This window comes from Vombatus ursinus, unplaced genomic scaffold (assembly GCF_900497805.2).
Source record: "Vombatus ursinus unplaced genomic scaffold, bare-nosed wombat genome assembly UNPS02014861.1, whole genome shotgun sequence".
NCBI classification, from domain to species: domain Eukaryota; kingdom Metazoa; phylum Chordata; class Mammalia; order Diprotodontia; family Vombatidae; genus Vombatus; species Vombatus ursinus.
In genome coordinates this window covers 16049570-16077223 of record NW_020954639.1, presented here as the reverse complement: position 1 = coordinate 16077223, position 27654 = coordinate 16049570, and the positions used below count along the sequence as shown (strand labels likewise).

Here is a 27654-nt window from a genome sequence, read left to right as displayed (position 1 = left end):
TGTTAGAAAATGATTTAGATATTTAAAAAGACATAAATCAAAATTATTAATGGGGAAAAACCAACAAGATACCATCATGGTACCATGAAACACAGCTCAGCTTTGTGAACAAATGAATTATCTTAAAGTTGGTGGAAATCTGAGCTTGTGGGAAATCCTAAATGAATGATTGAAATCTAGGATGCCATCCACATCTGTAGGGAAAATGGAAAACCATTGTCCTGAGTAATGATATTCAATATCTTCACTGACATAGGAAGAATATAATTACAGAAATTATGCTAATTTTCACAAGCCAACTGTGGAAAAGACATTGTTAGGCTGCGATAAATTTGTCAAGTGAATGATACACTGTAAGCTCATGAGACATGATAAAGCTGTAAAACAAAACAAAACAAAACCATAGTTCTTTGATGGCTTCTTGGCCATACTGAAGTTAATGAGGATATAAACAAGTCTTGATTGGTTAATGGTTTAAGTGCCTGAAAGGGGAAAACCCTCTTCCTGGAAGAAAAATGTAGAGTTTAGGGAAGGAAGAAAGCCATACAAATGATTTTTGGCTTCTGTTCCTTGGAAAGTTAGTGATTATAAAAATTATGGATGAGGGGTATAATGATAGCTAACATACACTTGGTTCTACCATGGAACAATTTCAAAATTTTGCTGTCAATCAGCTTCATTTAACTTATGTATGGAGAGATGTAGTGTGAGAATGAATGGAAAAACTTTCAATCCTGGCTGCTATCCATTGTGTAATATAGGCTTCTTTAAAATGGGGGAATTTCTGGAATCCTTAGGATTTTAAAGCATGACCTATCAATTAGATCAAAACCAAACTTTGGCCAATAGTTTAAGAAATACAAGTCTACCTTTAAGGATGCTATTATTTTAAACCATATTTTTTTTTTCCATTCAGCTTTTTTCTGTTTTTCTTCAGTGGATGGGGATAGTTCTATAAAAAGGCTATACATTCTTATAAAAGAGAATAAATGATTTTGCTGTGAAATATGTGCCAATAACAACTCTAAAACTGGTTGTATCAAAATACTGTAGGAGGCAGTATTTTGTTCAAAAATTCTCTTCTAGCTTTTCCAAACAAATCACAAAGATTTAAGAAAAAAGATTATTATTTTAGTTTAACACATTATATTTGGAAAGTTTTGATTTTTGTTTTGAAAATAAAATAACAATAATGATGGAGAAAAAAATTATTGTGTCATTTGGCTTCCTTTTGAAATCATAAAAATATAAAAGAATGAACTTGTTTCACTAATCTTATAATAATAGCTAAAAGCTATATAATACTTTAAGATTTTGCCAAGTTATATTATCATATCTGATCCTAACAAAACCCTCAAGATAGGTACTATTATTATCCCCAAAATGAGGAAACAGCTTGAAAGAGGTTAAGTTTCCACAGCTGTTAAGTATCAGAATTTGCACTCAGGTCTTCCTGATTCCAACTGTAGCCATCTATTCCCTGTGCTATCAAGCTGCTCCCAAATACCACCTAATTATGGATCTTCATTAAATTTTTAGATCTTGGAAGTTTCAGCAAGAAACTTGAGGAAATTCCATTTCTAATTAAGGCAATACAATAAAACTTAATTATTTGAAATTGGAGGGCCTGGAAAAATAGGTCTGGGTTCATGTCATCTTGATATCTTTTATTAAAGAGCAGCTGGGTATCTGATTGGGGAATATCAGTTACTTTGAATTGTACACTACTTTGAATAATCCAATATTGGCATAATGACATTTATTCTATTATATCAATATTGGATTATTCTCAACACATTTCTACATTCAGACTTCTTCCTCTTCACAAATATTTATAAACATTCAGCTTTTAGCTATTAGAGAAAATCTAAGTCCCTTTTACAAGGAAGAAAAAGAAAGAAAAATGCACCTGAGTTTTATTATTGTTAATTCTACAGAGAAACACGATTCAGCTACTCTTAATCTTCATAACTTGCAATTCATGTACACAGTCCTAGTTTTAATCATGCTGGGTTAGACCAAGTTGTTTCTTGAATACTCTTGCTCCTGGTTTTGTCAAATTATCAAGTGTTCTATGGGATGGACTCCCTGCTATTCCTGGATGCTTTTTTCATTAGTCTCTCCACTCATGTAAAATTATTCTTTCCTTCTGTGACAGAACAGCAACATCACCCTACTGTGCCAAAGACAGACAACTAACAATGGTGCCTGATTTTTTGTTTTCTCTCAGGTTCCCTTAAGGCTTTCATTGTTTCTCAGCACATCACATGGCTACCTTTTTGTGTGACGACAGGGCGAGAGCTAAAGTGGATGCCTGTAGGTTCTCACGTATCACATTTTATTGGAATGAATTTTTATTTTTTGCATGCTGTTAGGACCTGCTGTCATTTGCTCCAGGTTGAGGGCAAAGGTGAAAGTACCAAGGTAGCAGCTGCAGATCAAGACCTAAATGAGATGTATGGGTGTATGACTCTTGTGGTGGCTACCTATCCTTTCTACCTAGCACCAATGCCAGCTTCTGCTTTACCAACCATGACAAAGGTTGGGAGTGATGGTGTAGGGTGGGAGGAGAAACTGCTCTGGTTGGGAAACCGCTGACATGATAAGTAGTGAGACAGATCCAGATGAGAAATAGTGATCATAGGATTGTTGAACCATAAATTTAGGGCAGGAAGGAGCCTTAGAAGTTATCCAGCCAGAACCACTCATTTTACAGATGAAGTATCTGAGGGTAAGGATGGATACTATCAGTTCTGTATTGTTGATAAGAGTAGAATCAACTGTAGTCTATTGGCCCAAGTGACATTAGGCTTAAAGTTAGCAGACCAGGGTTTGAGTCTTGGCTCTGCTTCTACTAGCTTGCTGGGTGAACCCAGGATAGTCCTTAGTTCCTTCATCTGGGTTTCAGTACTCTTTCTCATGCTTACAATCTGTGTGACCTTAGGCAAGTAACTTCAGTCATCTTCGTGTGATTTAGAAGGCTCCTGAGGATGTTGCTGCACTGGGATTACCATTGGTTGTAGTAAAATGACAAGTGTTTTATAGATTGATGTGAGGGTATGATTTATGAGGTTCCTTTCAGGTTTAAATACTATGACTTTGTATATATTTTCAGAGAACAAGATCTGAATTGAAAGTCAATAGATATAGTTTGCATGATTTCATGTGTAAAATGGGTATCATATTGTTTGCCTTCTTAATGGGTGGGGGAGGGCCTGGAGGGAGAGAGAGAATTTGGAACTCAAAAAAAATGAATGTTGAAAGTCAATTGATATGTCTAAATTTCTAAAGGATATATTAGAAGAAGGGAAGGGAATAAGCATTTACATAGCACTTATTATGTGCCAGGCACTGTCCTAAGAATTTTTTCACAAATATTACCTCATTTGATCCTCATAACCACCCTGCAAGGCCCCCATTTTACACTTGAGGAATCTGAGGCAAACAGAGGTAAAGTGACTTACCCTGGATCACACTTAGTGAGTATCTGAAATCAGATTTGAATTCAGGTCTTTCTGACTCCAGGCCTGGCATTATATCCATTTTGCCACCAGATGCCATGAGGAAAATTGGGATTGGAGTAGAGTGAACATTAGGGTCATCTTCCTTGTCATTATATGATTATGATGCCTCTGTGGGCCTTAATTTCTTTACATAAAATGGGAACAAAAACACTTACATTACTTAACAGACAGAGTTGCTGTGAGGGAAAAAGAAAGACTTCGGAAATTGCAAAGCTCTGTATAAATGTGAGCTCTTATGATTATCATTACTGGCATTTTAAACCATGCCAAAGCCAAGGCAAAGAAAATACTTATCCTTAGGAAAGCTTCTGCATGGAGTGGGTTTAAGATTTCTACAAGGTACAGCCAGAAGCTCAGTTTTAAAAAGAAAACTAAAACTAGATGAATGTTTGCTTGCATCTTTCTGCCTAGGGTTTTTGGGCAGACTTTCAAGGTTCTTGGATTTTGGCAAAGACATATGCAAGAGGCCGTGGAAGTATGCAGAAGGTATTATCAAGAACACATTTCTTTTTTTTCTTTTTTTATTAATTTATTTTGATTTATCAATAATCACTTCCATATGCTTTTCAGTTTAAAATTTTTCTCCGTCTTCCTCTCCACCACCCTCTCCAAGACGGCACAAAATCTGATATAGGCTATACATTTACATTCATATTAAACATATTTTCACATTAGTGATGGTGTAAGAAAAAATTAAAACCAATAGGAGGAACCATCAGAAAGAGGAAACAAAACTCAACAGAAGAGGAAAAAAATAGCAATTCGACCTCTATAGCTCTTTCTTTGGGTGTGGATAGCATTTTCCATCACAAGGCCTCTGGAGATGTTTTAGATCCTTGTATTGCCAGGAAGGGTTAAGTTTATCAATATTAGTCATCACACAATGTGGCTGTTATTGTGTACAACATTCTCCTCACTTCACTGAGCATCAGACCATAAAAGTCTTTCCCAGCTTTTCTGAAGTCAGCCTGTTCATCATTTCTTATAGCACAATAGTATTCCATCACATTCATATACCACAACTTGCTCAGCCATTCCCCAATTGATGGGCATCCTCTCCATTTCCAATTCTTTGCCACCACAAAAAGAGTTGCTATGAATATTTTTGTACATGTGGGTCCTTTTCCCATTTGTATGATCTCTTTGGGATATAGCCCTAAAAGTGCTATTTCTGGGTCAAAGGGTATGCCCATTTTTATAGCTCTTTTATAGCTCTTTATAGTTCCAAATTGCTCTTCAAAATGGTTGGATCATTTCACAACTCCACCAACAATGCATTAGTGTTTCAATTTTCCCACATCTTCTCCAACATTTATCATTTTCCTGTTTTGTCATGTTGGCCAATCTGATAGGTGTGATGTGGTACCTCAGAGTTGTTTTGATTTGTATTTCTCTAATCAATAGTGATTTAGAGCATTTTTTTCATATGACTATAGATGGCTTTAATTTCTTCATCTGAGAACTGTCTGTTCATATCCTTCGACCATTTATCAATTGGGGAATGGCTTGTATTCTTATAAATTTGACTTAATTCTCTATATATTTTAGAAATGAGGCCCTTATCAGAGAGATTGGTTATAAAAATTCTTTCCCAATTTTCTACCTTCCTTCTAATCTTAGTTGCATTGACGTTATTTGTGCAAAAACCTTTCAATTTAATGTCATCAAAATTATCCATTTTGCTTTTCATAATGTTCTCTATCTCCTGTTTGGTCATGAATTCTTCTGTTCTCCATAGATCTGACAGGTAAACTATTCCTTGCTCTCCCAGTTTGCTTATAGTATTAGCCTTTATATCTAAATCATGAACCCATTTTGACTTTATTTTGCTATATGTTGTAAGATTTTGGTCTATACCTAGTTTCTGCCATACTCTTTTCCAGTTTTCCCAGCAGTTTTTTTCAAAGAGGGGGTTCTTATCCCAGAAGCTGGGGTCTTTGGGTTCATCAAATAATAGATTACTATAGTCATTGACTACTGTGTCTTGCATATTTAACCTATTCCACTGATTTCTTAGCCAGTACCAAGCAGTTTTGATGATTGATGTTTATAATACAATTTAAGATAGGGGATGGCTAGGCTACCTTCCCCTGAATTTCTTTTCTTTAGAAGAACACATTTATTGAGGCAAAGCCAAGATGGCAGAGAAAAGGCAGGGACTTGCCTGAGCTCTCCTAAATTCCCCATCAAACAACTTTAAACATCATCTCAAAACAAATTCTAGAGAGACAGAACCCACAAAAGAATGGGGTAAAATAGTTTTCCAGCCCAAGGCAATTTAGAAGGACTGCAAGAAAGGTCTGTCTCACTTTGGTAAAAAGGGGAGCACATCCCAGTGTAGGTGATTTCTCAGCAAGTCAGCAGGTGCCCCCTAGCCTTAGGACAGGTCAGCAAGCAAGGCCGTGCTGCCCTGGTGCAGCAGGCCAGGAGCCAGGCCTGGAGGCCCTGGTATAACAAGCAAGTGACTAGTCCTGGAGACTCTGGTGCAGCAGGCCAGTGACCAGGCCCCTGGACCCTTGTGCAAGAAGCTTGAGAGAGTGCCCCCTGTATCCCAAGGCCAGAGCTCAAATTTAAAAGTTACAAAATAGGCTGGAAACTGAACAAACGATCAAAAAACCCTCACCATAGAAAGCTACTGTGGCAACAGGGAAGATGAAACTATAAACTCAAAAGAGTATAACATTGTCAAAATGCCTACATGCAAAGCCTCAAAGAGAAATACGAATTGGTCTCTGACCCAAAAATAACTCCTGGAAGAGCTCAAAAATGATTTTAAAACTCAAATAAGAGAGGTAGAAGAAAAACTGGGAAAAGAAATTGGTAAAAGAAAGACAAAAATGGAAAAAGACATAAAAAATTTACTGAAGAAAACAAAACTCCTTAAAAAGTAGAATTGGCCAAATGGAAAAGGAGGTACAACAATCCACTGAAGAAAACAACTCCTTAAAAACTAGAATTGGCCAAATGGAAAAGGAATTATAAAAGCTAGCTGAAGAAAATAATTCCTTAAAAATTAGAATTGGGCAAGTGGAAACTAATCGCTCCATGGGTCATTAAGAATCAATCAAATGCAATCAAAAGAATGAAAAATAGAAGAAAATTGTGAAACATCTCACTGGGAAAACAACTGACCTGGAAAATAGATCCAGGAGAGATAATTTAAGAATTATGGAACTACCTGAAAGCCATGATCAAAAAAAGAGCTTGGACAGCAACTTGCAAGAAATTATCAGAGGGACAGAGCCAAGATGGCAGAGTGAAAGCAGTGACTTGCTTGAGCTCTCCCCCAAACCCCTCCAAATACCTATAAAAAATGGCCCTTAACAAATTCTAAAGCAGCAGAATCCACAAAAAGACAGAGTGAAACAAATTTCCAGACCAAGACAACCTGGATGATTGATCAGAAAGGTGCCAGGCTGGGAAAGGAATGTAGTTTGGCATGGCTGTGCAGGCCACAGCAAACCTGGAGCAGGCCTGAGAGGACTAAATTATGGGCAGCTGTGGTGGTTTACAGACCTCTCAACCCACGAACACCAAAGGCAACTTAGAAGGTCAGTGGGAAAAGTCTGTTTCTGTGGTGAGAGAGAAGCCAGGTCTCAGTCTCAGCTCCCAAGCGTGACCCCAGGGTGGTGGCTGTCTCCTGAGCTTCCAGCCCACAGACTGAGAGGGAAATGGGTAGCTGACCAGAGGAGGATTGCAGGGATCTGTTTGACAATGCTGAGGCAGGAATCTCTTGCTTTGCCCATGCTTGGATCTGGGTCACAGTTCTGAGGGACGGTCTGGCGACGAGGAAGAGTGCTGGCATGGTGGAGCTTGTAGTGGCAGTGGAGAGGAAATCCTCCTCCCAGTTCCAAGACAGAAAAGAGTACTTGTGGTCACTCATAGACCAGAGCACAGGTCAGGAAAGGAGTAAACACCTCCCCCTGGATCTTAGCACATTGGAAGAACTGAAATTTTTTTTTCTGAAAACAGCTGTACAAACCCCCGAAGTTGGGGACGGTACATTCTCCACATTGTAAGTAGACCTCTACCTTAATAAAGAGTTTATAACTCAAGTAATTGGCTGGGATCATGAGCAAACCTTGCAAGATGTGTCAGACCATAGAATCTTTTTTTTTTGGTAACAAAGAAAATCAAAACATACAACCAGAAGAAGACAACAAAGTCAAAACTCCTACATCCAAAGCCTCCAAGAAAAATATGAATCAGTCCCAGGCCTTGGAAGGGCTCAAAAAGGATTTTGAGAAGCAAATAAGAGAAGTAGAGGAAAAACTGAGAAGAAGAATGAGAGTGATGTAAGAAAATCATGAAAAACAAGTCAACAGCTTGCTAAAGAAGACCCAAAAAAACCTGAAGAAAATAACACCTTAAAAAACAGCCCAACTCAAATGGCAAAAGAGGTTCAAAAAACCAATGAGAAGAATGCCCTAAAAAAGCAAAATTGGCCAAATGGAAAAGGAAGTCCAAAAGCTTACTGAAGAAAATACTTACTTAAAAATTAGAATGGAGCAATTGGAAGCTACTGACTTTATGAGAAATCAAGACACTGTAAAAACAAATCTAAAAGAATGAAAAATTAGAAAACAATGTGAAATATCTAATTGGAAAAACAACTGACCTGTAAAATAGATTCAGGAGAGAGAATTTAAAAATTATTGGAGTATCTGAAAGCCATGATAAAAAAAGAGCCTAGACATCATCTTTCAAGAAATTATCAAGGAAAACTATCCTGATGTTTTAGAACCGCAGGGCAAAATAGAAATTGAAAGACTCCACAAATCTCCTCCTGAAAGAGATCCCCAAAGGAAAACTCCTAGGAATAGTGTAGCCAAATTCCAGAGTTCCCAGGTCAAGAAGAAAATATTACAAGCAGTCAGAAAGAAACAATTCAAGTATTGTGGAAACACAATCAGGATAACACAAGATTTAGCAGCTTCTACATTAAGGGACCGCAGGGCATGGAATATAATATTCCAGAGGGCAAAGGAGATAGGATTACAGCCAAGAATTACCTACCCAGCACAACTAAGTATAATCCTTCAAGGGAAAAAATGGTCATTCAGTGAAATAGAGGACTTTCAAGCATTCTTGATGAAAAGACAAGAGCTGAATAGAAAATTTGACTTTCCAATACAAGACTCAAGCAGAACATGAAGAGGTAAACAGGAAAGAGAAATCATAAGAGACTTATTAAGGTTGAACTGTTTACTTTTTGCATGGAAAGATGATATAGGTAACTCATGAGACCTTTGTCAGTATTAGGGTAGTTGGAGAGAAAAAATTATATGTATGTATGTGTGTATATATATATATATATATATACATAGATAGATAGATAGATAGAGGGCACAGGGTGAGTTGAAGATGAAGGGGTCATATCTGGAGAATAAAATTCAGGGGTGTGAGAGGATGATACTGGGAGAAGGAGAAAGGGAGAGGTAGAATGGGGTAAATTATCTCACAAAAAAAAAACAGAAAAGACTCTTACAGTGGAGGGGAAACAGGGGAAAGTGAGAGGGAATGAGTGAATCTTATTCTCATAGGATTTGGCTTAAGGAGGGCATAACGTACACACTCAATTGGGTATGGAAATCTGCCTTACCATACAGGAAAATAGGGGGAGAAGGGGACAAGAGAGCAAGAGAATTATAAAGAGGAGGGCAGATTGGGAAAGGGGGGAAATCAGAAGCAAATACTTCTGAAGCAGGACAGTGTCAAAAGAAAGAATAGAATAAATGGTGGGGCTGGATAGAATTAAAGGAAATAGAGTTAGTTTTTCACAACATGACTACTATGGAAGTGTTTTGCATAACTGCACATGTATAACCTATATTGAGTTGCTTGCCTTTTCAATGAGGGTGGGTGGGGAGGGAGGAAGGGAGAAAATTTGGAACCCAAAGTTTTAAAAACACATGTTTAAAAAAATGTTTTCACATGCAACTGGGAAATAAGAAATACAGGAAATGGGGTACAGAAATCTATCCTGCCCTACAGGAAAGTAGAAGGGGAAGGGGATAAGAGAAGGGGGGGAGAGATAGAAGGGAAGGCAGACTAGGGGAAGGGACATTCAGAGTGCATGTCTTCTTGGAGTCGGGGGAAGGGGTGAGATGGGGTGAAAACTTGAAACTCAAAATCTTGTGGAAGTAAATATTGAAAACTAAAAATAAATAAATTATTAAAAAAAGAAATTATCAAGGAAAACTTCCCTGATATCCTAGAACCAGCGGGTAAAATAATAATTCAAAGAATCCACTGATCACTTCCTGAATAGAGAAATGCAAATTGAAAAAACTCTAAGGTACCACCTCACACCTCTCAGATAATAAATGTTGTAGGGATTGTGGGAAAATTGGGACACTAATACACTATTGGTGGAGTTGTGGGAAAATTGGAACACATGCACTATTGGTGGAGTTGTAAACGGATCCAATCATTCTGGAGAGCAACTTGGAATTATGCCCAAAGGGCTATAAAACTGTGCATTCCATTTGATCCAGCCATACTACTACTAGTTCTGTATCCTATAGAGATCAAAGAAGGAAAAAGGGCCTATTTGTACAAAAATATTTATAGCAGCTCTTTTTTGTAGTGGCAAAGAATTGGAAATTGAGGAGCTGATTTTCAGTTGGGGAATGGCTGAACAAGTTGTGGTTTATGATTGCAATGGAATACTACTGTGCTATAAGAAATGATAAACAGCCTGATTTCTGAAAATCCTGGAAAGACTTATAGGAACTGATGCTGAGTGACATAAGCAGAACCAGGAGAACATTGTTCACAGTAACAGCAATAATATATGATGATCAGCTGTGAATGACTCATCAATACAATGACTCAGCAATACAAATCTGAAGGGCTCATGATGAAAAATGCTGGCCATCCCCAGAGAAAGGACTGATGGAATCTGAATGCAGTTCAAATAATACTATTTTTCACTTTCTGTATTTATTTTTCTTTTCTTTGGGTCTGTGTCTTTCACAACATGACTAACATGGTTACATATTTTTCATGATTAAGCATGTATAACCTATATCAAATTGCTTACTGTCTTAGGGAGGGGGAAAGCGAGGGAGGGAAGAAGAAAATTTGGAACTCAAAAATTAAGAAAAAAGAATGTTAAAAATGATCTTCAGGGGGCAGCAAGGTGGCGCAGTGTATAGAGTACTGGTCCTGGAGTTAGGAAGACCTGAATTCAAATCTGATCTCACACCAGACACTTGACACTTACTAGCTGTGTGACCCTAGGCAAATCACTTAACCCCAATTGCCTAAAAAAAGGTCTTCACATGTAATTGGGGAAAAAATAAAATAACAATAACACATTTATTGCTTAGCTTGAGGTATAGATTCATTACTACAAACACTTTGTTTTTTTTTTTTTCTTGTGCCTGAGATCTTAGGTAGCTTGAAGTATGGCCCTGTGCCCATGTCCTTCTCCAGAGGTGCACACTATATGAAGAAATACAAATACACACAGGAAAAGATACTTAGGGACATAAAACAGTATTGATCGGCTAGGAATCATATTCACCTGGTTCTCTCTCTTTCAAGAATAATCAGTTATACAACCAAAATAGAATGGACCATGCTATAAAACACTAACAAAGAAACTCTAATCTTTTTTTCTGGCTTCCAGTAGCCTCAGAAAAGAAGAGAGGCAGATTTAATACTCAAGGCTATTCATAACAGTTGGTGTCTTCAAGGCTATTCATAATAGATGGTGTCTTTCTGCCATTAAAGTTCATTGCTTTACTTTTCTTGCTATGGTAACTCTTTCCCCATGGTTAAAGTAATCAACCTGTAGCCTTTAAGCTTTACTTTACTTTACTTAACATCCTTTCCAGTTTAAACTACTATGAAATTTAATCTCTATATCAGATAATAGGGACTACATTGGAGCTCCTTAGAGGTGTCCATGTTTCCAAAGAGTCCATTAGGGTGGTTGGAGAAGGGAATGAGCAGGGGAACAGGACAGGAAAGGGCATTTATTAAGTGCCTACTATGTGCCAGACACTGTGCTAAGCCTCTCTTCTTTTCTGAGGCTACTGGAAAGCCAGAAAAAAAGATTAGAGTTTCTTTGTTAGTGTTTTATAGCATGGTCCATTCTATTTTGGTTGTGTAACTGATTGTTCTTGAAACAGAGAGAACCAGGTGAATGTGATTCCTAGCTGATCAATGCTGTTTTATGCAAAGAACTTTACTTAAAGTTCAATTGCTTTACTTTTCTTACTATGGTAACTCTTTCCCCATGGTTAAAGTAATCAACCTGTAGCCTTTAAGCTTCACTTTTCTGATACTGTGAAAATGTAACCAATCTTCTATTGTTCCCTCTACTTATACTTGGCCATGACTTGTGTTTGCAGTTTATGGCATTGCCCAAGGCATATGAGTTAAGATAATGAATATGAAGGCCATCAAATCCTGAGTTCTTAGATCCACAGGATGCAATTGTTTTATCTGATAGACTAGAAGAAATATTCATGGTATTGGTCTATAAAAGTCACCCCCTATCCCACCAATGTTGTCTTCTATCAGCTTGGTAAAGGAGGCTTAGGTGGTAGAAGTGGGGTCAGAGCCTCTTCCTTGGGCTGATCCATGCATCTGATGAAGATTAATGAAAATTATTATACGATGACAAGGAAGAGAATCCTATATTCTTTTCCTCCCACTTAAAACAAATTAGATACTATTTCTAAAGTGCTTAGCACAGTGTCTGGCACATAGTAGGCACTTAATAAATGCCCTTTCCTGTCCTGTTTCCCTGCTAATTCCCTTCTCCAACCACCCTAATGGACTCTTTGGAAACATGGACACCTCTGAGGAGCTCCAATGTAGTCCCTATTATCTGATATGGAGATTAAAATTCATAGTAGTTTAAACAGGAAAGGATGTTAGAGAGCATTTAGTTTAATATTCTAATTTTACAGATGAGAAAATTGTGGCCCAAAGAGATGGCATGAATTTTCTCAGGTTCCAGAGTAGTAGAGCTGGTATTCAACCTTAGTTTTGATGACTTCAAATTCAGCAGTCTTTCTATTACATCATGCTCCTCTTGGGAGAATGAAGATAATTTGGATTAAGTCCTGACTATATGGGTGAGGACCCTTTAACATCCAAAGAGTTCCACCAATGAATTGGAGCCAACCCATTATGTTAGGTCCAAGGCTATAAATATAGGAATCTGAATGTCCTTAGAAGAAGTCTCTCCCAGGGAGTTTACTCTTTGATCCAGTGACACCAGCCTTCTTGCTGTTCCCCACACATGACCATCCATTTTCTGGACTCCATGCCTTTTCATTGGCTGTCCCCCATGAGTATGATGTTTTCCTTCCCAACCTCTGCTTCATGGCTTTCTTTAAGACTCAACTCAAATCCTAAATTCTTCTGGAGGCCTTTCTTGTGCCCTATTGCTGCTATTCCATTCCCTCTAATTTCCTTCCATTTATACAGTTTATACCTTGTATGTACATAGCATATTGTAAATTGCTACCGGATCAATTTTCCTAATATACAGTTCTGATCATGTCACTCTCTTCACAAAAGTCTTTAATGACTATCCATTGAACTACAGAGCTACAGAATTATAGAACATTTGAGTTGGAAGTGACCTTAGAATTCATCAGTCTGACCCCATCTTTTTTTTTCAGCCAAAGACAAGGTTTATTAGAACATCCATCATATCGGACAGACTCTTAAGGAGTATGAACAATGACCCCATCTTTTTAAAGAAGAGACACAGAATTAAAAAGTGCTGGAATTGGGACTTGCACCCAGTACTTCTGTCTTTAATCACAAAAGTCTTACTTCTATACTTTGCCTATTGGATAAAGTACAAGTCCCTCAGTCTGATATTTAAGGTGCTACACAGTCTGGGCCCAAGCTATGGTTTTTAAAGTTTAATTTAATTTTTCAATGAACCAAAATCTACTTTTTCTCCCTCTTTCATTGAAACAAAAAGAAAAAAAATCAACAAAACCCTTGTAACAAATATATGTAGTCAAGTGAAACAAATTTCTGCATTAGTATTGTCTAAAAGTATGTCTGTCTCATTTTACATCATGAGACCAACACCTCTCTGTCAGGAACAGGATAGCATACTTTAACAGTGATACTCTGTAATGGTCATTGTGTTGGTCACAATTTTTCAATCTTACCAAGCTGTTTTTCTTTACAATGTTGTTATTGTTGTGTACATATTTCCCCTGGTTCTGCTCACTTCACTCTTTATCAGTTCATACGAGTCTTCCCAGAACTCCAACATATCTTCTCAGGTTTCTCTTTCACCATTTCATTTTATGTACCTTGGGATTCACCTATGGAGAATGACTTTCTGTTCCTTTCTTCACCTCAATGAATGAGACCACAAAATAAATATGCCCTTCACTGACTCTCTTCATACCATTGTCCACATCCTTCCATGGACCTTCATTTCTTTCCTCTCCTCGCATATGTTCTTACTGGAATCCAACCCATCCTTCAGGCACGTGTTCAGATGCCCTATCCCCCAAGACCTTCCTAGGTGAAAGTGACCTTGCTTTCTACAAAGTCTTGCAGCAATTATTACATTCTATGTTTATTTTTATGTTTATGTACATATGTATATATGTATATACATGCATGTGCATGTATACATATACATACATATGTGTATAGTTGTTCAGTCATTTCAGTCAGGTCCAACTCTTTGTAATTCCATTTGGAGTTGTCTTGGCAAAGAAACTGTAGTGATTTGGTATTTTCTTTTCCAGCTAATTTTACAGATGAGAAAACTGAGGCAAATAGGGTTAAGTGACTTGCCCAGGGTCACATATTAGTAAGTATCTGAGGCCAGATTTAAACTCAGGTCTTTTTGACTCCAGGTCCAGCTCTCTGTCCACTGTACCACCTAGGTGCCCAAATATATTTCTAATGTATCCCAACAGAGGATGGTTGGGGGAAGCTATACTACCTTTAGTCAATTGGTTGGTACCTTTAAAAAAAGCCAGCCCAGGTTTTTGTTGTAGCTTTCTAAATTCTCTACTTTTCATGCAACACAAATGGTTTTGTTTGTCCTTCTGGGAAATAGTTTTTAGTATAAATGTCACCTCTGCTAATTAATTCTGATGGGCTACTCTCATAGTTTCAGCAAATGCATGGGTGAGATGTTTGGATCATGTGTTGCTGGGTATAGGAAAAAATGATGTGATTTCTGCATAATAGATAAACACAATTAATAGTCTATTTTATTAAAATATAGACTTGTCCAAAGGGGCTCTTTATTTCACTTTTAAATTAATGTAAAGTTTAAGTATGATAGCTGGCATAACCATTCTTACGAAGATGGGAATGGGGTGGGTATACAGTGGTGTGGGAATGAAAAAATGAAAGACAAGAGCAGCTAGACTAGATGTAATGGAAGGGAGAAGTAAACTCCTGTCATCATATTCTGCAATAGGTCAAGATAAGTTAATTGACCATGGCATGTAATGAAAATGGTATGTGTTATGGCTGTCTTTAATAAAAGGCTTAGTAAGCTTCCAAGAAAAGGTGACACACTGTAAAATCATAACACTTTTGTCTATGCAGGTAATCATGGGTTATGTCTTTATAAAACAGTCTGTTTTCTTACTTTCTAGAATTCACTGACTCTTGAGCAGAAAAAAGAGTTTTCATGACACTTTTTAAAATTTTTTATATCATACTCATTTCCAAATTCAACAATTCAATTCAACAAGCATTTATTAAGTGCCTACTGTATGTTCCCCACAATGCTATGCCACTGAGGATGCAAAGACAAAAATAAAATTGACATACCTCCCTCTTTCCACGAATTCCTTATTGTAACAAAGAAAAGCAATTATGCAAAACAAATCCATGGAGTGAGCAACATCTGACACCGTAATATGTTATTGCTATCTTCCTCCTTCTTCCCCTAACCAAAGGAAGGAGGTGAGTGCCATCATGTGTTCTCTGAAACCGTGGTTGTTCATTACAGTTACTCAGTTCATCTTCCATTTCAAGTCCTTTTTGTATACATATTGTAATGATTTTATATATTGGTCCCCTGGTTCTGCTTATTTTGCTCTATCTCAATTCTTCCAAGTCTTCCTATGTTTCCCTGAATTCTTCCTAGTCTTTCTCACAGTGACGTGATATTTGGTTATACTCATTTAGCTCAGTTCAATTTGATCATTCCCTAATCTCTAAAACAGTTTATTGTTGCCACAAAAAGGGTTGATATGCCTCTCTTCATGTTCTGGAGACTTTTCCTTCTGCCTTTGACCTCCTTTGGGCACATGCCTATAGTAGGATTACTGGACCAACATATATGAACTCTTGGATGACTTTTCTCATATAATTCTAAATTGTTTTCTAGAATGGTCGGACAAATTCATAGCTCTACCAATGGATTCATTGTCTGTTGTAGCACATGGGATGGACAGTACAGGGAGCATTGGGTTTTATATACTCAATCAGGGAATACAATTTTAGTGAACTGGTCTTGGTGCTCTCAGTAATGAAGCATTCTCCCCAGGTGAGCAGTTGCCTTTTTTGCTACTAGGAAAATCAGACTTTATATGTCTAATGATTAGTATCCAGATTTGACAGTGAGGTGCTCTAAGGATTAATTTCAGCTATTTTGGCATGGCCTTGGGGAAGTCAGCTTTTAGAAGTCTGCTTACTGTTCTCTGAAATGAAGGTAATTATTCTAACTTTCCCTAGGGAAGCATTGCATGACATAGCTAATTAGTGACCACAAACAAACAAAGTCAAACTTGGAAAGAACTTTCGAGTAACTTTTTAGGATTTTATATTTGTGGATTGGTACAGAGTGAGGCAGGATACAGAGGAAAAACCTGCCAAGATTATGTATTTTGCAGAATTTATTGTTTGTGCTTTTATTTTGCTCTAGGCTTGTTTCCATTAAAAACATACACAATACTTTAATATTCAGATGGGTTTGACAGACACCATTTCCTTTTTCACATTAAGAGATGATTTTGTGTATGGTGCTTACTATGTGTATCTGGGAACAATGAAAAGGACCAGCATTTGGCCTCATGAGTTATGTGCAAAGTCTGCTTCTTAATTAATACCTGTGGTTGTCTGCAACCTTGACTTTTTGCTTCACCGACTTCATTCTGGCTGTTTTCCAAGACAGCTAATGGTATATCAGGTAGTTCTGCTAGTAGCTATGGCCTTGCTGCTGCTGCTTGCTAAGCCAGGTCCTATTGGGGTACATGTTAAAGCATATCCTTATGGTGTTTCTACACTCTGATTGATCAAGCTAATAATAACACAGTGCATGCCTTTCATATACAGATATGGTATCATTCACTGACCGGAAGAAGAGCATATATTTTGACATACTCTTTTCCAATTGTGGTGATGGATTAGATCTGATTCATACACCCACACTCTTTTTGTACCCATTATGGCCCAAAACAGGTATATACATGATAGCTTGCTGAAGTTATGGAAATAGTTTATGGCTATGGGATGGAATAAAACAACTGATTTATAAGAATGTAGAAAATACCACCGTGGATCAGACCTGACTTCGAAGTCATTCCAACTTAATGTTTTCTCTGATAGCAACCCTAAAGAATGATATAACAAAGGGTGTGGCTGACCTCTGTGATATTAAACTCTGGACAGGGGGGATATATGCTCACTAAATCTCTCCTTTCTCTTTCTCTATGAATTCATCTCAAGTCTTCTTGAACTTATTTATATATTCAGTTGGTGTTACCCAAGCTAAGCCACTATGGAAAAGTTGTACTTCTTTTGAACCCTTTCAAATTTCAAAGGATTCCATCTAGTTTTAGTGGCTTGAAATTTGGTGAACTAGCCTATTTGCCCCATATATTTACCTGTCATGATTTTGTGGGCTTTGATCGTTTTCACTATGTGTTCATTCATCCACTCAACAAGCATTTACTAAATACCTACTATGTTGTAGGGATGGGGGAAAAAGAAAAAATAGCTACTGAACTCAGGGAACTTTTTTTATTGAGGAGAAATAACGAGTACGTAGATAAGTAGTGCAATGGAAAAAGCACTAGATTTGAAGTGAGAGAACCTAGTTTCAAATCCCAGCTCTTCTACTTAGTAACCTTGGGAAGTCTTGGGTATCTCTCTGGACCTCAGTTTTCTTAAATGAAAAATGAGGAGTAGGACTAGATGACCCCCCTCATCTCTTCTGGCTTTAAGTCTATGATCCTATGATCTTAGGTATATACAAAATTACAAAGTATATTCAAGGGAAGGATACCAGGAACTTGGAGGGATAGGGGTGAACCTTGTGTTTAGTGTTGCTCTTTAACTGAGCCTTGAATAGGGCTAAGTTCTGTAAGAGGCAGGGGTGAGGATGGATTGCTTTTAAAGTATTCTAGGCAACCTTTGAAAAATCAAAGGTAGGAGATGGAATGTTGAGTGTGTGAAGCAATAAGAAGGCCAATTTGGCTCAAATGTCGAATATAGGAAGGAAAGTTAACTTCAATAAACCTTGAAAGAGAGGCTGTATCCAGATTATGAAGGGCTTTAATTGGTAAACAGAAGAGTTTTTTTTTTTTAATTTGGAAGGAATTGAGTCTATTAGAGCTTCCTAAGCAAGAGAATGGTGTATCCAGACTTCTGCTATATGAATATTAAATTGGAAACCAAATGGTGGATGGATTGAAAAATTCATCTGTTAAGGAAAGAGGGATGTGCCTCTTCCTCTGGGATAGCCCAGAATATAAACGCAAAGTGTGAATGGGTCTTAAAATAACTATAAAGATGTAATTGTGTCCCAATTCCTTTATGAAGTATGTATACTTCTCTGAGTCACGAAAGAGAAAATCCCATTGGATAAGAAAATCCATTATCTTTGCCTCACAGGCTTTAAATAGATACATACTGGGTAGTTTCAAACAATCAAGTTACAGAGCAGTTTGAGTTTGAGAGCAGAGGAGATTGAAAGTCAAAAGAGATCCTTTGATTTAGGGGTACAGAGTGAGTGGGGGGTGAGTAGAGAGAGAGGAGTTTTTCTTTCTTCTCCCAAACTGGGCATATAACTTTTAAGGGAACTATTGGGGCAGTATTAAACATTTCATCTAGTAAGGAACATAGACGTATATGCCATATAGACATCAATAGAGAGACACCCAAGGACGAAGCAACTTCAAGGAGCATGACCTCTAACAATCAAGAGTTGGGCTGTGGTAAGGAGCAAACCCTGGGAACCCAGCATGTGGATTCTATGAAACTGTTGTTGCTACATGCATATCCTATACGTATGTCCTACTACCATTATCCTCTAAGTGTGAATGCTCATACAATGGATATTTATTATATGTATTTATGAGAAAGTGTGCCTCAGATTTATGAGGGAAGCCTTTTGTAACTATTGTTCTTGCTATAACATTTGAGTAAATGCCTTTTGATAAGAACTAATTGAGTCTACTGCCTGATTGTTAATGGGAAGCTCACAGATAGGGGCTTTTGGGAATGTGACCCACCTTAGAACTCAAAGTCGCAGTAGTCCTATGGACTCCCAATGTGCATTTGTGAATGGAAGTTCAGGGACTATCCCAGAGGGGATGCTGCACATTCTTCTAGGTACAAAACCATATTAAATTCCTTTTGACCTCTTTTATAGACCCAAACTTGGTTGTCACTGAATCCTAGATGTAAGAGAGCCTAAGTACTCGGAAGTCTAAAAGAGTCTAATGCAGCTCTTATATATGATTTCTCTGTAGTTATGATCAGCAAGAACTTCAGTGATACACAGGGAGTTTCTGGTGATATTTGTGTGTCTACTTTGAGGAAAGGAGTAAAACAGAGCAGAAAAGAATCAACTACGCAAATGAGAAATCCTAGAGCTTCTAAGAAAGCAATGATAGGGAGTGGGGAAATAATCAGGTCCTCCTTGTTTTGAAACTTTAGACATAAGCTTATCAACCATAATTCAGTGAGAATTCCTGTTCAGACATGAGTTGGACCAGCTGACCTCTGAGGCCCCTTCCAAATCTGTGATTAATGGCTAATAAAAATAGGTAGCATTTATATAGCACTTTAGTGTTTGCAAAGCAATTTACATAGGTTAACTTATTTGATCCTCATGAGCTTGAAAGGTAGGTGCTATTATTAACCTCATTTTACACACGAGGAAACTGAGGAACAGAAAGGTTAAGTAATGTCCACGGTGACAAAGCTATAGGGAGTGTCTAAGGCAATATTAGAACTCAGGTTTTGCTGACTCCAAGCCATGTGCTATATCTAGTGTGCCACCTACCTGTAGAATTATTATCATTAATAATAATAATAATAGTAATTATTTTAATTGTTTATGATAAGGCAAATCAATAAACATTTATTAAGCACCTACTATGTGCCAGACACTATGCTAAGTGCTAGGATACAAAAAGAGGCAAAGGATAGTCCCTTCCCTCATGGAGTTTACCATCTAATAGATGATAACAAGATATTTCATTTAAATAGTGCTCTGTAGTTTTCAAAGTAACATTCCACATAATGATTCTATAAGCTGTAAGTAGCTGCATGTTCTGCTGACCAGAGAGCTGGTGACAATCTCGGCCTTGGTTGTTCTCCTTAGCTGTGAATTTTTGGGACTCCCAAAGGGTGAGGTCCAACATCCCTTTCTTCCCCCCTTCTTCCCATTACACCTGTGCTCGTTTCCCTCCTTCAGCAAGACTCCTTCAGGAATGAATGGTGGATAGGGTCTTTGGTTCCTGATAGAAGATGAGGTGTGGAGGGTGCAGTCACAGCTAACAGAGTCCTTGTGTCAGGCAATCTGTGTAGTGATAGTTCCTACTATGAACGGACAGATTGTTGTTGAGACACTCCTATATTAGGAATATTAGCTAATGCTATGTGGCCTCAGAGTTCTGACGGTAAGTTGATGGTCCGGTAGGGAAGGCAGCCTCATTCAGAGGAGAACTTGGAACATCTTTGTGGTAGTAGGCAGGAGCACTGAGTGATTCAGGTCAGCAGGTAATCAGGCTTTGAGTCTTTAGTAGGACTGAATTCCTTTGAATAAAGAGAAATTAAAAATAATTTTCTGCCATTTTAATGTGATTGATACACTTTCTTTGTATATGTTAATATTGTCTCCTTTAACTGATAAGATTTTACAGGACAGGGACCTCCCCCTCCCTCACCCCATGTTTAACTAGCTATAGTACAGAGACATTATTGGGGGAGGAAACACCAGACTTAGAATTATCATCATTATTATCATCATCACCACCACCACCATCATCACTGACATTTATATAGCTCTTACAATGTGACAGGTAGTGTGCTGAGCACTTTACAATTATTATCTCATCCAATCCTGACAATGGTTCGGGGAGGGGGGAGTGCTATTACTATTATTATCTTCAATTTACAGATGAGGAAACTGAGGCAAATGAAGGTTAAATGACTTAGCCAGGATCATATAGCTAGTAAGAGTCTGAAGCCAAATTTGAACTGAAGAATTCCTGACTTCAGATCTGGCACTGTATCCACTTTGCCATCTAGCACTAGCTGTGTGACTTTGAGCAAATTACTTAATTTCTCTGGCTCTAGTTTCCTTATTTCTGAATTAAGGCTTATGTCCATGTACCACCTTCCTCTAGGAGTATTGAGAAGATCAAAAGGGATTATATATTTATGTGCTTCCTAAGGGTAAAATGCTATCTCAACTTATTTTAATCGTTCAGGGATCTGTTATTTAATATTTCTTCCACCAACACAGAGAGTAACATCCTATACCTTAAAAGATGTTCTTTGTAAGCTAAGTGAATGGAAACAAATCATTCCCTTTATGTTAGAAATATTTAGAGGGCAGAAACCCCCAACTGTTTGACTTGTTACAGTAGAAAGACGTGATGCTGTGTGAAGTACAGTAGAAAGACATGATGCTCCTGCACTTGGGAGAAGGCCTTCTGGGGATGCATTACTTTCAACTTAACTCAATGGGTCATCAGATGAAACACACCCAGTTTGTACTTAAAACCCCTCCAGGTCAGCTGGACCTACCGTTGCCTTTCTGGAATGGCCTTCGAGAATCCAGTGTCAGCCTCACAACTGTATAAGGTATCAGAGTAGCTTGTTAGGGGAGGTTTATACATATTTGAGCTGTCTTTATGACTACTATAATGGGTGCTTAAATTCTTATCATGAACATGCATTAGGTGTCCTTATGATTACTGTAGTGGGTGCTCATATGCTTCTTCTGAAGGGCCATGAGCAGGTGAGCACTTAAACATTTGATGTGAAAGTGAGAGTGATCTTGAGAAGAATAATTACAGAAAAGAGAATCTTTTATGTTCCAGTGGTCTTTGAAAACACTTGAACCCTGGTACCTATTTTGAATTGTTTTATTTGATTTCAATTGATGGCGTATTTTTCCCCCCTCTGACCTGAACTGGGTCCTGGGATTAAGATGTAATTGGTATTGTCTTTCAGCTGACTTTCCCCTCCTGCCCCTAGCCTTCTTGTCCTTTCTGCTTCTTCACATTTGCTGAGGCCCATTCCTTTACTCTGAAGAGGCATTATTCACATTCCACAGTGGAAGTAGTGATGAAGAGGTAGAACTGGGTCACATTACTAAGAGGGGGCATCGACAACACCTAAAATATCTAATATTTCATGCACCTCTTTCCCCTGTTATTGTAGTCAAAATATTGAGTCATTTTTTTAAGGACAGTGCTTGGTGCTGGGAAATTCATAATTTCATTAACTTGTCATCAGACACCAAGGTGCCTTTCCCTTTTACAAGCCTCTTCCTGGAGTTGTGACCTCTGTTCACTTTGAGTCTGTGGTTGGAGCCCAGGGTTCTCTTTTACATCTAGAAGCAAAGGGTTTCATTTTTCTCATATTAACTGGTAGAGACAAAAATTCTTGTGCTCGGCTGATTGAAAGGCTGTGAGTAAGAATGCTATAAAAGGACTAAAAAGAAACAGGAGGTTTTGGGTTTTTTAAAAAAGGAATTTAGATATTTTTAACCTGTCAGTCACTCAATTTCACTGATACGATGTGCCTGTTCACACCCCTCCCCACTTACTTCAGTTAGAAATGTGAAGTGGAGAAGGTTGAATCAGTGTCAGTTCTGGTCTCTACAGATGTGTAACTGGAGCACAGCTGCCTGACTGCTGGAAGTGTTCCCAAGTGGAGTACCTGGTCTCCCTCAAAAGGACAAGCAATACAAAAGTGTATTCTGGAAATGCACTCCAAGTGGGCACCTTGCTAAAGTCTACCCAATTGCTTCCTGTCAATGCCTGAGCACAAGTTCCAATAGCAGAAATGGGATTGTGTTGTCTGACTTAAGGAAATTAAACTAGACGCTTTCCTCCAGGGAACATCAGGGACACTCTGAGGTCATTAGTTAAAAGATAATCAAAGGTTGGCGCAGTCCGGGTCTTCACAGGGTCGAGGGACAGAGGAATATGGGGTGGTGCCTGGACTGCTTCATTCTCTGAGCTTCGAAGCCTAATTTAGCTGCAGTTTAAGAGGTAGCCTCTATATTCACTTGATGTGTGACTTTGAGCATGCCTCAGTTTCCTTATCTGAAAAAATGAGGTTGGACTAGATAATTCTGAAGAGTTCTTTCGAGTCTAAAGTGGTATGATTTTTATACCAATCCTTTTATGTCTTAACTTTTTTTTCCAATTTCTACAATGGGGAATATGACAGTATATGCAGTGTTCCACAGTTAGTCTCCCAAACCCCTTCAAAGAAGAATGGGAGTTGCATTTTCTCATCTCTCCACCTGAACCGAGCTCCTAGTTCCTTATTATTCCACAGCATTCAATTTCATTTTTCTTTCTTTCTTTTTTTTAAAAAAAATTATATTGTTGTAGTCATCATACAGGGTATCTAAGAAGTCTTAATATAGTTTTAAGCTTTCATAACAATGACTACAACAATATACGATATACATTTAAACTTTAATAGCTTAAAACTGTGCTAGGTTGCACAGTGGTTAGAGTGCCAGGTCTGGAGTCAGGAAGATCTGTGTTCAAATCTGGCCTCAAACATTTACTAGCTGTGTGACCCTGGGCAAGTCACTTAAGCCTGTTTGCTTCAGTTACCTCATCTGTAAAGTGAGCTGGAGAAGGAAATGGCAAACCACTCCACTATCTTTGCCAAGAAAACCCTAAATGTGTTTACAAAAAGTCAGACATGTTATTGTTTGCTTGTCTTTTGTTCTTGAAGAGGACCTTCACATCAGGGAGGTGATGCCATAACATGCAAGTGAATTGGATTTAAGTGAGGGAGGGCTGTACAAAGTCTTCAGCCTCACTTTCTTCTCCGGAGCCATCTGGGTCCAGTGGTCAGATGTAGATCAGGAAGACTGGAGATGGCCTGGAGATGTCCTTGGATGCAGTGGGAGGCCTTGGCCTTTTTAAGCTAAGGTCTTTAACAGGTCTCAGTTTGGCTGAGGCAACATCTATTCAGTGATTAAGGCTAGGTAAGGAATGAGTCAGGACAAACAACAACAACAACAACAGTAACAACTGAAATGACTAAATAACAACAAAAAGACTTCTGGGACATCCTCTATCTGTTGTTTTTCTGATTCTGTTTACTTCACTCTTCATCACTTCATGTCTACACAATTGTCTCTGAGTTCTTCATATTCATCATTTCTTATGTTACGCCCACATTCCATTACCTTCATATACCACAATTTCTTTAGCTACTCCCCAGTTGATAGGCATCTACTTGCGTCTAGTTCTTTTCAACCGTAAAAATGTTAAATACAACTGTTCTGGTTTATATGGGAGATATATATATATATATATATATATATATATATATATATATGTAAACTTCTTTTGGGATAGATGGGATTAGAAGATTATTCATTTAGAGCTGTAAGGGACCTTAAAGATTATCTAGTTCAACCCTCATCTATAAAATTATAGATGAGAAAACTGAGGCTCCAACAGGTTAAGTGACTTGCTCAAGGTCACACAAATAGTAAATGGCAGAATCAGAATATGAATTCATGGATTCTGAATCTAAATCCAGCATGCTTTCCATTGTACCATACTGCTCTCTCCTAGTAGTGAGATCTCTGGGACAAAATGGACATTTTAGCAATTTTCTTTGAATAGTTCCAAATTGCTTTCCTAAATGATTGGAACAATTCCCAACTCTACCCATACCTCCAACATTAACTATGCCCATCTTTGACGGTACACATTTATTGGCTATAAGGTGAAATCTCAGCATTATTTTTATTTGTAATTCTCTTATTATTAGCTATTAAGAACAATCTTTCTTATGATTGTCAATACTTTACAATTCTTTTGAGAACTATTTGTTGATGTCCACTGACCAATTTTCATGTGTAGAATGACTTTTGGTATTATAGATGTGTCTTAGCTCCCTTATATCTTGGATATCAGACTCTTATTGGAAATAACTGATACAAAGATTTTTTTTTCTAATTGATAGCTTCCTTTCTTTTGATTCTGTATTGATTGTTAGTGCAAAAGCTTTTTAGTTTCATGTAATTAAAATGATCTATCTTAACCTTTTGTGATCATCTCTATCCCTTATGTGCCTATTGAGAGCTTTCCCCTTAGCCATAGCTGTTAGAGGTACCTTATCTTATCATCTCATTTTTTAAATGTTGTGACCTTTACTATTTAGGGTGCATATCCATTTTGAGTTTATTATGGCATATAGTGCAAGAGGTTAGTCTAAACCTAATTGCTGCCAAACAACTTTCTGATTATTTTTTCTTTATTTCTTTCCAAATAATAAGTTCTTTTCCAAGTAATGTATGTGCTTGAGTTTTTCAAATGCACAGTAATTGAGTTCAATTGCTTCTGATTGTTTTTTATTTAATATTTTCTATTGATCTACTTTTCTATTTTTAGCCACTACCCAATAGTTTTGACGATTATTGCTTTTATGGCAGAATGTGAGGTCTGGAACTGTTGTTGGGAGACAAGGATGTTAAAGAGTGGTGTGAAAATTTAAAGGCCTTTATTGAAAGAAGAAAATGATTTATTTAATAAAAATGAATGTAAATGAATGTTATGCCCTCTAAAAATAAATTAAAGGTATAACATGGTAGAGTGAAATGGCCCAGGAGTTGGAGTCAGGAAGAAGACAGAAATATTGACATTGGCACTTTCTAGCAGTGTTACTGTGGCTGGACAACTCAGCTAGCAGCTTTTCCTTATCTGGAAAATAGGAATAACAACAGCAACAATAATTTAATTAATGTAATATGTTACATATAACATATTGCTGTGATTAATAATAAATATTATTTTGGTATTCATATAGTATGTTTTAATTTGCCAAGCACTTAATATGTCATTCAAATCCCATAAAATTTGCAATATTTATTATAGGTATAAACTTGAATAAGTCACTTAATTTCTGTAGACCTAAGGTTTCTCATGTGTAGTTAGAGTAGTTAGCTTGGGATATTCCTTCCAGCTTTAAAAAAAGAATAATTATAACTCACATTTACATAGCATTGTTTTTTCCAAAGTGCTTCAGCAACAGCAGCTGACATTTAGATAGCACATTTGGACCTCATCATATTTGGTCTTCTCAACAACCCTGTTAGGTGGCTATTACAGGTATTTTTCATCCCCATCTTACAAATGAAGAAATGGAAGTTTCAAGAGAGGGACTGAAATGGTCACAAAGCTACACAGGAGTTAGAGGAGATGATTTCAACCCTGGTTCATCTTGACTTCAAGTGCATCCCTCTTATCCATTGCTTCATGTTGCTTCTCTCAATGCTTGCCACCATTTGCCACATAGGGCTAGTAGGATAACAGTACTTTGCAAGTCATAAAGTGTTATATATAGATATTCTTTATTTCATACATTTGAAATGTACATGTGTTTTCTATGACCTTTTTACCATTTGACTTCTTTTTTTTCCTTTTTTAAAAAATTATTTTATTTTTAATTTATGGAATAAAACAAGCATTTCCAGAACATAGTGTAATAAAAAGATAACTGCACATGAAATTGCAAATCTATGTACAACTTGCTATTCTTTTTAAATATATAATAAAGTTATCATGTAAATTTCTTTTTTTCTTCCCTCCCCCACCCCTGCCTCACCTTAGAGATGGACACAAATAAGTATATATATGAAAATTATTCTATACATACTTCTGTTTATCAGTTCTTTCTATGGATGCAGATAGCTTCTTTCTTCATATATCCTTTACTTTTAATTTGTATATTTATAATAGTTGAAAGTAACTTATTTGCTCAAAGTCATTCTTTTTTATGATAATTTTTATTTATTTTTTTTATTTTCAACATTTACTTCCACAAGATTTTGAGTTCCAAATTTTCACCCCATTTTGCCCCTCCCCCATCCCAAGATGGCATGCATTCTGAATACCCCTTCCCCTAGTCTGCCTTCCCTTCTATCTTTCCCCCACCCCTTCTCTTATCCTCTTCCCCTTCAATTTTCCTGTAGGGCAGGATGGATTTCTGTACCCCATTTCCTGTATTTCTTATTTCCCAGTTGCATATGAAAACATTTTTTTAAACATGTGTTTTTAAAACTTTGGGTTCCAAATTTTCTCCCTTCCTCCCTCCCCACCAACCCTCATTGATAAGGCAAACAACTAAATATAGGTTATATATGTGCAGTTATACAAAACATTTCCATAGTAGACATGCTGTGAAAAACTAACTCTATTTCCCTTAATCCTATCCCACACCCCCATTTATTTTATTCTTTCTTTTGACTCTGACCCTCCTCAGAAGTACTTGCTTCTGATTACTCCCTTTCCCAATCTGCCCTCCTCTCTATCATCCCCTACTCTCTTGTCCCCCCCCCCATTTTCCTATAGGGTAAGACAGATTTCCATACCTAATTGAGTGTGTATGTTATTCCCTCCTTAAGTCAAATTCTATGAGAATAAGATTCACTCATTCCCTCTCACCTTCCCCTGTTTCTCCTCCACTGTAAGAGTCTTTTCTTTTCTGTTTTTTTTGAGATAATTTACCCCATTCTACCTCTCCTTTTCTCCTTCTCCTAGTATAATTCTCTCTCACCCCTTAATTTTATTCTCCAGATATGACCTCTTCATCTTCAACTCACCCTGTGCCCTCTATCTATCTATCTATCTATCTATCTATCTATCTATCTATCTATCTA

At 37.4% G+C, this 27654-nt stretch overlaps 1 protein-coding gene across 1 annotated transcript in view; it reads left to right on the top strand.

Annotated features, from left to right (window-relative positions):
• GPR158 (G protein-coupled receptor 158) overlaps positions 1-27654 on the top strand; it is a 413352-nt gene that overhangs the window by 64459 nt on the left and 321239 nt on the right. The gene's annotated exons all lie outside the window — the stretch shown is intronic.